Below are 15,630 nucleotides of genomic sequence, written 5' to 3' on the forward strand. Positions count from 1 at the left end.
CTTTAGCATTATTGCTTCTTGAAAGTTGTCCAAAAAATATATTTTTCAAAATTCTATTACTAATAGTAGAATTAAAATTAGTCAGAAAATTGACTTTAAATTGAAATTCTTTCCTTTTGTCGAAAATACCAATAAAAGCTATGTAATATATAGATAAGCAAATTTTAAGGTCTAGGAAGTCCGTAGATAGGGGATTGTGATTGGTTTTCTTGAATGTCAAATCCGTAGGGTAAATTTCACCGCTAAGATCAAGAAAATTCTCAAAATTAAAAATAATGAGATCATCGATATATCTAAAGCCCATGATTTTATGTTTAGTGAAAATTTTAGTTTCATGGAAATGTATAAAAAATATTTGCAAAAGCACTAGAGAAGCAAGTGCCCATGGGTATACCTTTGATCTGATTAAATATATCGATGCCATTATGTAAGTAATTTTCGAAAATACAAAACTTTACAAGATTATTCCAGGTGTTTCTTTCCAAGTTAATAATGTTTTTGTATTTCACAAATAAATTATCACAGATATTCATGATGGGTACAGCTTCGATATAGGGGACACGCCAAATTGGCAAATTCGTTGTTCCAGAATATTCGAAGAATTCTGCGAGGCAGTGGCGCTGGTGGTTGTTTTTCCGTGTTCCTAGCGCGTCTTTCAAACGGGTTTCACTGCCATTTTCAAACTGGTTTTCTCTTTTTTCCATTCTATTCTCTCTCTTTTTTTTCTTCCAAATGACGTCACTTAATAGCCGCGGCGTTTTGAAAAACCGTTGGGATAGTTCTTCATATTTTCTCTTCCTTCCGTATATATGATGTTGTGTGTGTGTCGGATTAATTGGAATTCCGAATTATTTTGGATATATTTTCCCTCAGGTTGTACCTTTAATATTTTCCAATATTTATTCTTTTCCACATGCAGGATGCCCCTGCATCATTATTATTTTATTTATTTATTTTACCGTTGTTTATTTATAAGAACCAGGATTCCCGAAAAGAGAGTCCGGGTTTTAATTTATAATACATAGAATATATTTATTTATACATCATGCAGGACCGTTGTTTATTTATAAGAACCCGGATTCCCGGAAAGAGAGTCCGGGTTTTCATTTATAATTATTTTTTTATTATAATTATGCTTGTTGGTTTTAGCATTTTTATGCTCGCTCAATTCAGCTGTTATTTACGTTTCCATTTCTCTTGTGTTTCATGATATTTTTCATATTGTTTTCTATGCTGGCGATTTTTTTTTTCGGTGCTCGTAATGTGTCTAACGGCCTTGGCGACTTCTGATGGAGTCGTCGGACATATTTGGCGCCGAAAAAAAAGTCGCCGAAAATCGCCAACCTGTCCCCTATATCGAAGCTGTTCCTCATGATGTTTTCATGAGGAATATTAGTAAATAAGTTTTCAAAATCAAAAGTTTCAATTCTCTCATTTTTGCATTTTTTTAAAAATTGATCACTTTTTGATTATTTTTTATAATGAATGTGTTTTCATCCATCTATATTTTAACAAGAATATTTTTTAGAATATTGAAAGTGTCCACACGTAAGTCATCAAGTAGACGCTCATTGGATAATTTTTACGAAGGCGAGCGCAGTTGGCGCATGCGCGCTACATTTGACTCGAATCAATTCAAGCGGCTTTGGGCACGACCACCTAGATAACCGACCTGGTTATATAGGAGGTCGTGCTTTGGGAGGGAGAGAGACGCAAGTCTCTGGAGAATAATACTAATGATTTTTTATATATCTGGCATCCAAAGAGGTGTTTTTTTTCAAACCTCATAGCTTCGCCACAATGTGATGAAGATGACCGGCAGAACTAAAGAATACTGTTATCAGAGCCACATTAGATGATTTTTTTTTAAAGAGGAATAAATTTATTCACTTATACAAGAGGTAAACCTTTCCTTATAGCTCAGTGACAAGAGGGGAAAAAAGAATACACAACATATTATAGACTGACGTAAATATCGATTATACGATATTTTAAAATAACAGTTGTTTGGTATACAACGTGCAACTAGAATGTAAACAAACAGTGCTTTCGATTGTGTTGCCACTCGCCTGATTATGTGAATTTAACGTTATTATTTATTTATAAACATCACACAGAAATATTTCTAACTAATCCAAGAGTAAAAAGTAAAGTGATTCAAGGGTATCTCTATGCAAAATAAGTATTTATTAAAGCAGAAACCTCATTGTTTACATATTTCATGCCCTTTAAATAGTACCAAAAACAAACCATTTTTAACTTCCTGATTGGTTTATAATAGAATTTGACAATTTTATGTGAATAAATTCACGAAAATTTTAACTGGTTCTCATTTTTGTGAAACCCGCATTCTCCTGAGGCCCCCGGGCTGTGCCCAGGTGGGCCCATGCATTAAGACGGCACTGGTCTTGGGGCAGACACGGGACCCCTATACCCCCTTCTGCATAGATTTGCTACATTTTGCTGTAGTAAAAATCTTATCACTACTACAAAAGTAGGTTGAAGATCGGGTCATCGCTAAAATGAAATAGATTCGAAAAAAACGGGGCACTCTAATTCAAAAAGGGACGTATAGTCAGACAAAAAATATAAGCAAATATTATGGCCTGTACAGAGAAATGACTTGTATATAGTTTGAGCAACACCAATCATTTCTGGCTTCCGGCGTCCCTGCGCCTATGTGTGGTGGTGGTGAGAATCGGAAGGTTAATAATATTGAAACCAAGATAAGAAAAAATTACTCTCTACAGGATAGGCCTGGAACCTAGGGGCTGACGCCATTTAAACCCCCGCTAGAAGTTTTGTAAGGGGATTTTGTAAAGCGCTCCCCAATAATAATTTCTGAAAAAGCAATGCAATGCACCTTCCTTCTCCTTCGTACGCGCTTGAGTCCCGTATATATACGGGAAAACCAACTTTCAGCCCCCCCCCCCCCATCCTTCCAATGTTTTCACGAAAAATATTAGGGGGGAAAACAGCACATTCTAAATGCCCATTCACAACAGAGAACGGCCGATGCCAAAACATTTTTCGAGCCTCGTTGCAACAAATTTTGACTGGGGGGGGGGGGGATCAAATAAACAAGTTAATTATAATATTGATTTACAAAAAATGAAATAAAAAGTAAATAAACAATTTTCAAAGGTTCAAGAGCTACTCGGGAAGGACCTCGGCTCCTCAAGAACTTCAGAAGATCATAGTGATTTTATGGTTGATTTTTTATTGTATACAGTATAATGACCCGTTGACGAGTGTTGATTATGTGCAAAAAAATGAATTTGTCGGCCACATCTGTCCTCCGGGTATGCTTCGATATCCCTCTGAGATGTGAAGCGGGCTTTGTCCGATCTTCAAAGGTCGAAGGAGCCCCTAGGCAAAGCCGAAACTACAGGGGGGGGGGCCCACTGCCGAGGGCAGCAAAATTTAGGGGGAACGGCAATTTTAGGTGGGAACAAAGAACACCGTTATAAAATCATCGAATTTGAAAGTTGTGGGGGCGACGAAATAATGTTTACCCCAGGCTACAATGACCCTAGTTACGCACCCCCCCTCCCCTCAAGTTTTCTTCCCGTGTGGTAGGGGTGTTTCGAAGATGAGAAACGATACTAAAATTCAATAAAAAGCTGGTGCGGGGGCTATAAGTTGGTTACAAGACTTAGTCATAAGAAAAATATCCCTAACAAATTAAAAATAATTTCTTCAACTGAAAAAGTAAAAATTACCTAAGGACCTTCAATTACCTAAGGAAGCAGGTTGGCCACCCCTTCATAAACAGTGCACAATATGGGTATACATAAGTGACGCAAAACGTATGTCTATTTAGAATTCAACAAATCATAAATAGTAAGTCCTCGGTATAATGTCACTAGGGGACCAAATAAAAATGACCATAAGGGGTAATAACTTGATAACAACATAATTCCGATTCACTTATTATGCTGGCAGGCACTAAAAAAAAGGGACGATAATAGGCATCCCCAATTCTGCAGCAGGGTCTCAGGCTAGGTTCTTTGGTGGGCCTTAGCTCACGAGCCACTCTGTAGTGAATTTTTTGTGTGAAAAAAAATAATAGAGAGGAATCGTCCCGGTCCCCCGAGTGGTGAGGGGCATGTTTATAGTGTAATGCAGCGGTTCTCAACCTTTTTTCACTCGCGGAGCCCTATCCAGTATATAATTTTTATGGCGGAGCCCTGTTTGACTCGAGGAGCCCTTTTTTGTACATAATTTTTTATGGTAGAGAGAACCTGTAGGCCTCTTTTATTTATTTATTTATCAAATTTACAAATTTATATTATTTTCCTCGAATCTCCACGGAGCCCTTGGGGCCTCGCGAAGCACCGTTTGAGAACCCCTGGTGTAAAGTATGCTTGATGACGTTAATAGTGTTGACGTTACAACGAGGTCTTTATTGTACTTTCTCAAGCCTCTCTCGCTGTCATCCTTATATAAGATTTTGAATTGAAAATTAATTTTAAAAAAATTATGTGTTGATAGATTATCTTTCCATGTTTAGCGTGACATTTTTCTTCTACGAACACAGGGTCGTAGCGTGCCTTCTCGGGGCTCCAGGGCAATTCCTCGGTTGCCCCAGCCTAGTTACGGGCCTGTATGAACATATAGTAGTTTATTCCAGACAACCAGAGCTTTCCCGGGTAGATAGCCGTTTTCCAAACGCTTTGCCTTGTTCTATCGTGCGGAGTGATCAAAGAAAAGCCATTGTTTCGCAACAGGCAGGATTTAACTATTTTGAGGAAAACAAAGCACATGCTTAAAACATCAGAAAAGGTCCATCACAAAAAATATCGAATTTTTTTCTTTGCTGAAGATTGTCTTCTCCTGTCGCTGTCGATCTACAATGTCATCAATGAATAATAAATCTTCTTGAACTCTCTGTACTATGGCTGTTGCAGATACCTATTATGAGTTTAAAAAAGAAAGGAGTAAATTGTTCAACAAAATCACTGACCCCCCCCCCCCCCTCTTCATTTGTTAAATGGTAGGTGGTGGGAACTGGTCGACGAGTCTATATATCGCTTCCTGTACGATCTCATTCCTCATTGTGTGTACAGTATACCCCCCCCCCGGGGGAGGTCATTTACGGCGTCCTTCAGCGGCGCTTTGATTATTGAAGTAGCCTGTACTGCAGTAGAATGACGTCTCTACCACTGCCCCGGAGCAACATCATCTAAAGGAAAAGATTGCTCTAGAAGGTGTTGCCCGGAGCAAGGCGAAGTATACACAAACACACACACACATATATATAGGCGAATTCCGAAAAAAAAGCCCTGCCAATTTGTGTGAAGAACACAAACACGCACACGAATAGGCAGCCAGATGTAAGGCGACTTGATAAGGGCTATTCCATTGGCTATAGCCAGATGTATTGGAAATGTTTCCCTGAGGAGGCACGAGAACATTCTTGAAATTTCAGTCATAGATACCGTCCTCCAAGGACGTAGCGAGGGGAGGGGTCCCCGCCCCCCGAAATGGGAGAAAATGTCTGAAATAAAGGGGAAAAGATAGCCTATCTATATATTGTTCTAACACTTTGGTCCCCCTCCAAACGAAATGTCTGGAAACGGGGCTGCCGCCATCTATGTTTAGGCCTAGACTGACCATATTTCCTCGAGAGAAATACGGGACATTGGGATTCCAAATACGGGAAAATACGGGACATCGCCAATTATCGCCAAAAACGACGCCAAAACCACACAAAGTTGCCAAATATTGTTGAAATTACGGATAAATCACAATGGCGGGAAATGATGCATTACTGCTAATTGCAGTGGATTAAAATGTATTCCACGAAAAAAAAAACGTTCACCAAGGCAAATGTGCGAGATTAGTATTCTCATATATAGATGTAATTATCATAAAATAATTTATGAGTTGAAAGATAATGTCAATCTGACTTCAATAAAGAATAAAAATTCAACTAGGCTTCGTGTAAAATACGGGAAAAACCGGGACACTTTTACCAAAAAGTCGGGACGGCCAAAATAACAGAAAATACCGGGACTGTCCCGGGAAATACGGGACGTATGGTCACCCTACTTAGGCCGGTAGTTGTATCCTTCATCAAGGCTCAACTTGTGTATCAGACAGTATCTCTTGATAAGTACTACAGCTCATTAACAATTTCTCAAATTTTGGGGCATTTCTCGAGTACGTTAAAGGCTTATACAGATATTCTTGAGGCCAAAAGCTTTTATGACAAACATTGTTTGGAACAAGAATTGTTATCGAAATCCAAAGTACAGTAGGACCTCGATTATCCGAGGTGGATTATCCGGAGTTCGAAATTTACAAAACTACGGAAGGTGAAACTATGGAAAGAGAGCCGAGCATGAAATTATTGCTCAGACAACTCAAGTAGTTGGGGTAATATTATTCGGTGATGGTGATTAGAAGAATGGGAACAGAATATTATTATTGAAGTTATTATTATGAATATATTATTATGATCAGTGTTCCCCAAAGTGGGCAATATCGCCCCTTGCGGGCTGATGAGAGAAATTTTTTTTCAGAAGGTGGGGATGGAACAAAAAGTTTGGGAAACTGGAGTTTCCCTCAAATCCACCTCAGTAGTATACGGGTCGGTATAGAACCGGAAGTTACGTCACACTTCCGGTGGTGAGATATAATACGAGGTGTGTTATCGCACTTTCGGTGTCTTATCTCTTTTCGGGTGTTAAGTGGCAGCTCTTGTTTATTAAATGACTTCCGGTGGTGATATATAGTACTAGGTGTCTTATCTTTTTTCCGGTGTTTATTAAGTGACCTTCGTTGTTTATCTCTACAGAATGCCGACATCCGGTGTTTATTAAGTGACATCTGTTGTTCATTAAACGACTTCCGGTGTCTTATCTCTACTGTTTTCTATTAAGAGACTTCCGGTGTCTTATCGCCATTATTTTTTACTTCTGTGTTGACTTATTTCTATTGGTAATTAGGGACTACGGATCATTGAGGACTACGGACGCTGTAAATATTTTTGCAAGCTTCTAGACTCATCGAGTATCGAGTGACTATATTTTGAAAAAACGGGACATTTCACTCCAGAGTGTTTCCACCATCTAAGAGGGGGCTTTTGTCCTAATTTCCGGTTTTTGCCAGGATTCTCACCTTGTCTCGGCACTTCCCGTCTCTTTCCTTCCCCCAATGATATGTGTTTTGACGACGTTATGTTATGACTTTAAAGCATGTCTTTACGCCCCTGTTATCACTGTTATTCGCTGATGTATTTATGTTCTCTTACTTATCCCTCTAGTTGACAGTGTTCAATCACATAGAAGGCATCCGTGCAAAGAAAGGATCCGAAAACTTTAGCAGTTCCTTTTATTCCAAATAGATTGTATCATGATTTCAAACGTACCCTAAACAATGTATTTACAAAAAAGAAAAATATCTAGTTAAGAATCTCAAATTTATTTACAAATCAAACTTCTATTTATCTCAGACTTGTCTCAGTAAATAGTTTGCATTATGTTGTTTGTCAGTCGTTATAACTTTTTTTTCCCAACTTGCTTCTCACCATACAATTTTTTTTTCTAATTCGCTGTCGATCTACTGTATTGCCGTTAACGCTGAATCGTTTTAAAATAAGAAACATTGTAGAAAAACTGAGAATTAAAAACTATTTAAAACAAATTTTATAAAAGTAAAATAAAAATGTTTTTTTTTTATAAAAAAATTAATCGAAATAAGTCTTCAAAACAATAAAAATAAGATATAATTACAGAAATAAATAATTTTGAACGACTAAAAATAATAATCTAATATAAATAAAATAACAAAAGTAATGAAAAAATGAAACATGAAATAGGAACTATGAAAAAAAATAAAGGAGTGAAAAAAACTAATTATGAAAATAAAATGATTACACAAAGATAATAAAAAATCAAATAGATAAAATAATTACGATGAGTAAATGAAATAAAGAATAAAAAAATAACAAAAGAACGAATAAAACTGATGTTAAAATTTGAATAATTAAAAAAATAAATGAAATAAAATGATAATACAAATAAAATAACAAAGACAAAAATCCAATAGATAAGATAAAGACATGAAAAAAATTGAATAAATAAATGCAAAACTATCAATAAAATTTACATAGCGATAGTAAGAATAACAATAAAATTAAAATATTAAATGATTAATAAAATGAAGCAAACACAAATGCAAATAAAAAATAATAATATTATGAAATAAATAAAATACTAACATAAATAGATGTATTAAGAACTGAAAAAATAAAACATTAAAATAATTAACTATGAGATGGTTGTTTGAATATATATTCTTACTAAATTTAAATGTATTCGAATGTGTTTCTCACCAAGCACTCTCGCTGCATACAACGATTTCAATATAACATTACTGAATTCTTCAGCGGAGAACTTCATAGAGATTTTCATCACCACACTATAAACATTCAATTTTTCCTGATTTGAAGAAAGATTTTGCTGATTATATTCAAATACAAATACTACGCCACAACAGGCAAAATGCCCAAAGAGGTGGCTGAGAAAAAGATGCCCATAAAAATATTCTTGCAGCATTATTCCTTAGATATCACTGTTCCAAACCATACATATGCACAAACATCTAAAGTGCACACAGTCAATTGCTACCATTCACCGAAACAAACATTTTCTTAGAAGACGAGAGGAGAGGTTTCGATTACTGATAACAATGATAAAGGCTAAAAAATAAACTGCGGTTTCTGATATGATGTGTGTCAACTAAAGAGTGGACATTCTTCATGAGATTGGTGCGAGAAAGAATAAAAGTTACAATGTTCTCAGAAGCAAGTGTGTCTATCCAATAAAATAGTTATACTCTAAGAAAAGGGATAAAAAAACATTAAAAGTGATGAAAACGATTGAAAAAAAAATCAATATGAAAGTCAACTACCAATATGAGTCTTTTTTACTGTTTCTAAATCGCATGTCATATCATAACTTAGAATGACTATATTATTAATCGAGCATTATTTCTCTCTAAATTATTTAGTTGGAATCTTTCATTCATTATTCCTTTCGTAAAAGTTCTCAGTGAATGCTTTCCCAAAAAAGTTTTTGGTTTTCAATCTTTAATTCGGTTATACTCAATTTCTTAAGATGAATGAATTTTCAGTGGTTTTCCTCTCATTCACAGTTTACTATATTTTACTAATTTTGACACATTCCACTTCAAATCAAATTGAATTTGTTCTTTTTATACATGCAGAAAAAAAAGTGAATTTTTATGAGAAACATGTTTACCATCTAGAGGCACCAATGATTAAACAAATTACATTATAATTAAGGAAATAAATAAAATAAACAAAATATATCTAAAAAAAACACAACATTAGCAAGACAGAATTATTAATGTCAAATAAAAAAATATCAAATAGACAAAGAAAAACGCAACATAAATAAGACAAAATTCTTATCTTACGATGAAAATTGCAAAAGAAACAAGGCTTTAAACATTTAAACAAGACAAGTTTTACATTTACTTTCACACAAAATTACAAGATTTAACGAAATAAAATGATTTTTATACATAAATTATTATTCTTAGATTATTTTCATTTTTTCACATATTCAACGGAATGGATTAAATCTCGTTTTTCTAGTTTTTCATAGATTTCACAGTGATGTACATTATAATTAAGGAAATAAATAAAATAAACAAAATATTAAAAAACACACAAGATAAACAAAACACACACACAAGGCCTCACCTAACAGTTACGCTTTAAAACGAATCAATTAACTGGTTTGTTCTCCGACTGCCAAACAAGAGCAGCAATACTAAAGTTAAAAATTGCCATATATTTATCTAATATTGTAAAATACACATACTCGAATACGGATTAACTACGTCGGTTGCATGCGTTATTTTCAAACAAACCAAGATGAATCTTTCGTTTTAATTTATTTTCATACGGTGGTTATGAATTCATTTTTCTCTCATCTTTGAAATTATATAGGTTTCGATGTGATTCGCATATGATGATTAGCCATGTATTTGTGCTCATACACTTTTGCATTTGTTTTGTCCATCCAGCTTTGATATTGCAATCATTTGCATTCATACTGCCATTTTTAACTTTTATATTGCCGCGAAATCAAAGGGATTTTACTCAGATCATCGATTCATTCAACTTCTTTTAACTCATATACTCTGACTTGTCCTCTACTCCATAATATTTTGCACTTTTATATTTTAATCCAAATTAACTTCCATTTTCTAAACTAAATTTTTCAAATGGATTTGGATTCACACAATTTTTGAATGATGGTCAATATGATGAGATTTAATTCAGCTCTTTCACGTGACATTCTTTCAATGCATTAATTTACTTCCATACATTTTACCTGATTTTTTCAAATTACCAATTTTTTTGATAAAAAGATACTTATGTATAACTTTTCTGTATCATCTGTACCAATTCTAACAGAAAACTTTAATCGTTTTGAGTTACTAAAATACGGATTCGATTATTTTACTCTTTGTATATGTTACCGGCAAAGTATGAAATCCAGGCATTCTATAGAATGCCTAGGCATTCTATACAATGCCTGGTCGTTTCAGGCAAAGTATGAAATACCGGTTTTATTCTATACTTTGCCTAGGCATTCTATAGAATGACTAGTCATTCTATAGAATGCCTAAACACAAACCAGGCAAAGTATGAAATATCTTCTTCCAACAAATCTCTTTAGGGGCGGTATAAAATATTACATAAAATTAAAATTTTACAGAATTTTCGTCATTTATTTCCGGAAACGTTTCGCGGTATAAAATATTACAATTTCATCGCATTAAAATTTCACAGAATTTTCGTCATTTTTTCCCTGAAACGTTTCCCTTTCGCTCTCGTGGAAAAGGATCTGATGAGGGACGGTATAAAATATTAAATTTCATCGAATTAAAATTTCACAGAATTTTCGTCATTTATTCCCGGAAACGTTTCGCTCTCGTGGAAAAGGATCTGATGAGGGACGGTATAAAATATTAAATTTCATCGAATTAAAATTTCACAGAATTTTCGTCATTTTTTCCCTGAAACGTTTCCCTTTCGCTCTCGTGGAAAAGGATCTGATGAGGGGCGGTATAAAATATTACAATTTCATCGCATTAAAATTTCACAGAATTTTCGTCATTTATTCCCGAAAACGTTTCGCTCTCGTGGAAAAGGATCTGATGAGGGGCGGTATAAAATATTACAATTTCATCGAATTAAAATTTCACAGAATTTTCGTCATTTATTCCAGGAAACGTTTCCCTTTCGCTCTCGTGGAAAAGAATCTGATGAGGGGCGGTATAAAATATTACAATTTCATCGAATTAAAATTTCACAGAATTTTCGTCATTTATTCCAGGAAACGTTTCCCTTTCGCTCTCGTGGAAAAGAATCTGATGAGGGGCGGTATAAAATATTACAATTTCATCGAATTAAAATTTCACAGAATTTTCGTCATTTTTTCCCTGAAACGTTTCCCTTTCGCTCTCGTGGAAAAGGATCTGATGAGGGGCGGTATAAAATATTACAATTTCATCGAATTAAAATTTTACAGAATTTTCGTCATTTATTCCCGGAAACGTTTCCCTTTCGCTCTCGTGGAAAAGGATCTGATAAGGGGTGGTATAAAATATTACAATTTCATCGAATTAAAATTTCACAGAATTTTCGTCATTTTTTTCCGGATGTTTGCCTTTCGCTCTCGTGAAAAAGGATCTGTTGAGGGACGGTATAAAATATTATAATTTTATCGAATTAAAATTTCACAGAATTTTCGCCATTTTTTCCCGGAAACGTTTCCCCTTTCGCTCTCATGAAAAAGGATCTGTTGAGGTTCGTAATTTTTTCCGAAAACATGCATTGGCCAGCGACGGCTTCCATTCTTATTGGTATATAATCGCATCATTTGATCCACGATGTCGACTCCTTATTTAATTTCGTTATTGTAGGCAACTATTTCTGGGGTCTTTTTCACGTTTTCGTTGATAGTTACATCCAGGGGCGGTCTTAGGGCAGTGCGACCGGTGCAACTGCACCGGGCGCCAAATGAGAAGGGGCGCCGAAACGCGTTAAATATACATTACTAGAAAAATATCTTTAAGATACGTATTTATAAAAAAAATGTAAAATATATATGAAAAAAATGACCGAGATGAATTTTAAAAAAAACAAAGATTTGAGTGTGTATAATATTAGTTATTTTTCGAAACGGAAATAATCGATGGGCAGTTGTGCAGTGCATAATATGGCCCCTTCCCCAGGGCTGTAGCGTGCTTTCTCGGGGGCAGTCTTTTCTTGGAGTCTCCTTGAAATGGTTATGCTCAGAAAAAGGAAGAGTTACAAGCACCCCCCCCCCCTCCATTCGGCTCGTTGCACCGCCCAAATTGCCTCAGAATAGTTACGGGCCTGCCCAAGTTGCAGGGCCCGGTGTTTTAGCTGGCTGGTGTTAGCCTGTCCCTTCCGTTTCTTGGTACTGGTTCTGAAAGGGGTAATTTCAAATGAAGTTCATGAGTTTTATAAATATGAAAAGAAATCATACGGAAATATCACTAATTTAACCACTTTTATTATCATCTTAGCGCGTACGTGATGCGTGCACTACACGAATTTTACCATAAAACTCAATTAACATAAGTATGAAGAAGATTGATCCTCCGTGATGAGTATCCTGCACAAATGTGTGACGTTTTGCTTCTTTAATGTTTTTAAATCTCTTAATTAAATCAAACAAGTTGGGTTTTTATGCTTGTTTACAAGTTAAATAGCGGTGTGCCGGGGATGGGGGGGGGGTTGTCACCACACAAAGAGTGTCTGATAATATGGTAGAATGAATCTGTCCCGTATGACTAGCAAAAATTGCCTCCTCTGGCACATCACTCTGGATTTACGCCTGGGGGGGGGGGGGCGCTGACTACTTTTTTTTGCACCGGGCGCCACTGGGCCTAAGACCGGCCCTGGTTACATCAGTATGAAGTGAACTCAGAACTAGAACATTTTTAATATTTTTTCTCTGATAAGATGTCAGTGTAATAATATCAGTTCCTGTTTTTGCAGTTGGAGGTACCTCACGACGGTCTTTTTGAAGGGTCCCAACCAAGCTTGTCCTTTTAAAAAATTCACATAATCTCAGTGATGTAAAATAATCATCTGTTGTTTTGTTTCGAATTACATGTTCATAGACAAGTTGATTTGCTGGTCTGGTGTTATCTGTCCCAGTGTAATCGAAACTGATTTTCTGTCCATTCAGAATATATTTGGAATCAACGCAGGCAAGAAGCCAGAATTTTATCCCAAATTTATCTGGCTTACTTGGGATATACTGTGTAAATGGACATCTTGCTTTTGAGGGTAGAAGTTGTTCGTCCACAGTTAGATTGGACCCTGGTTTGTAGCAAGTCGCACTGTATTCTATGAATGAAATCCATAGTGAACATGCAAGAGAAAATTGGTCAGTTTTTAATATTTCAGACCTTTCAGATTTCAGATCGAATCGCATGAATTTCAAAATTTCTTTGAAACGATGTCTTGTCATTGTTTGGGGAAAAAATAGGGGACCCCAAATCTCGACGACCACAATGAATTCAGTAGGAAGTTTTTTGCACCTCTTGCATACATAATGGATATCGTTGCATCCAGTTCAAGCAAAGAAACTGACCAAGAAGTTTCATTCAGACGACGATGGGCTTCAGCTTCTGTATATGTCGAATCATTTTGTCGCAGAAAATAAGGCGTCACGAACCCAGAACACTTTCATTTATGTTTTTTGAACGCATAAAATGTGGGGCCTTGATTTTCTCTCAGTATATTTTGCGATCCTCGACATCCTAAAGTTGATGAAGGTTCTATGATTTTCCATATGCTCCCATCTGCTGCATTTTCTTAGATCATTTCTGTGGCTTCAACGAGTTATAATGAGTCACACCACGGTCATTTTCTGCACACGAGATCTAATTAGACCGGGACCCACAATTTATTGCCGATTCCGAACGGCAAGCTTGTTTCTATGCTCATCATCGAGAAGTTGGTGCACTAACTCCTCAATGGGGAACTTCCTGCGGTAGCAATTTTTTCTGCGGTCAAATCGCCGTGTCTGTTGTACCCCTGTGTCAGGAAAGTTTTCTGACAAAGACGAACCGGGTATCGAACTCGCGACACCTCTAAACATCCTTTGGTACTTTAGGCAAGTATCTTATCGACCTGGGCTACCGCGCCCGAGAAATAATTTTATATTGATTTAAATCTTCGTCATCAGAACCGCTACTTTCTTCACTACAGTTCGACATAGGGTAGATCTATGCTCTTCTGCACTTTCATCATAACTGCTTCCAGAGTTTCTCTCATCTAATCTTTACATCTCCTGGAGTATTTCTTCAGTAAATATACGTTTTCTCGTCATTTTAAACCAATGTTTCCCAAAGTGGGCAATATCGCCTCCTGGTGGGCGATAGAAAGGGCCAAGGGGGCGATAGAAGCCACGGGTATAACAGAGGATCCTATGGGTTCGCTTGAGTTGGGGGGGGGGGATGAGGGAAAAATTTATCTGAAAAAGGGGGCGGTGGAACAAAAAGTTTGGGAAACTATGTTCTAAACTAACTGTTTGAAAAGATCACATGCACTCAAATTTTCTACGTCCAAGAATAAACAATTTAACGGATAATATGGCAAGAATGCTTGACAAAAACCAAAAATGACACACCTGCTGACGACACTTGCAGATAAGAATGAGAGGAAAAGAAAGGTCACGCACAAGGTCAAATGCAAAAAAGACTTTCAGAAGGATTATAACCTACTTAGAAATCAATTGTGACGACGATAGTAGTATTTACCGCATAATGTGCTAGAATATAAGAAAGGATCACTATGACCCCCCTCGGTCTTTCTAGGTATATCAGCTCGTAGCTTCGTTGTTAAAAAAGATAACGAAAGGAAGCTTTGGTATACAATAAGAACATGCTAATTCAGGAAAAGTCCAGAAATTCCAGGTGGTTCGGTTTATTCTTAGCAGAGATATGTAAGCTTAAACAGCGTGCAAGGTCAAAAAGACCCCCGTTTCGTCTTCCTACTGTTAATATTTCATCATTGATAAATGGAACTTGCAAATGCGGATTATGCGATATCATTTTGTCTTGAAGTAACAGAAATTTTCATCTACGGATTTATGAACAAAAAATATAATGTATAAAGCGCCCGTTAACTCATCTATTCGAGGGAAAGTGACCGTGGTATGTCGGTCACGGAAAACAAATTGGTATACGTAGGTTTACCGTATTTTATCGGTGGAAATACGGGAGATAGAGATCCTAAGTAAAGAATTGCTTATTGTTAGGCCGACCATATTTGCTCGAGAAAAATACGTGAAATTGGGATTCGAAATACGGGAAAATGCGGGACAATGTCAATTATCGCTAAATGATGCCAAAAGTAAGCGAAGTCGTTAACTCGTGCTAAACTCACAGAAAATTCGCCAATCGCGAGAAATAAAGTGCCACTTCAAATTACAGTGAATTAAAAAAAAACATGACAAATGTGTGAGATGAATATTCTTGTTTTTAGTCTCTTAATGAGGCTTTTTGAATCACGTGATATTTCCCTTTTTCTGGAGGGACATA

The sequence above is a fragment of the Pholcus phalangioides genome, unplaced genomic scaffold, assembly GCF_987345545.1.
Source record: "Pholcus phalangioides strain wild (caught in Gottingen) unplaced genomic scaffold, Ppha-v1.0 ptg000003l_1, whole genome shotgun sequence".
Classification (NCBI taxonomy): Eukaryota; Metazoa; Arthropoda; class Arachnida; order Araneae; family Pholcidae; genus Pholcus; species Pholcus phalangioides.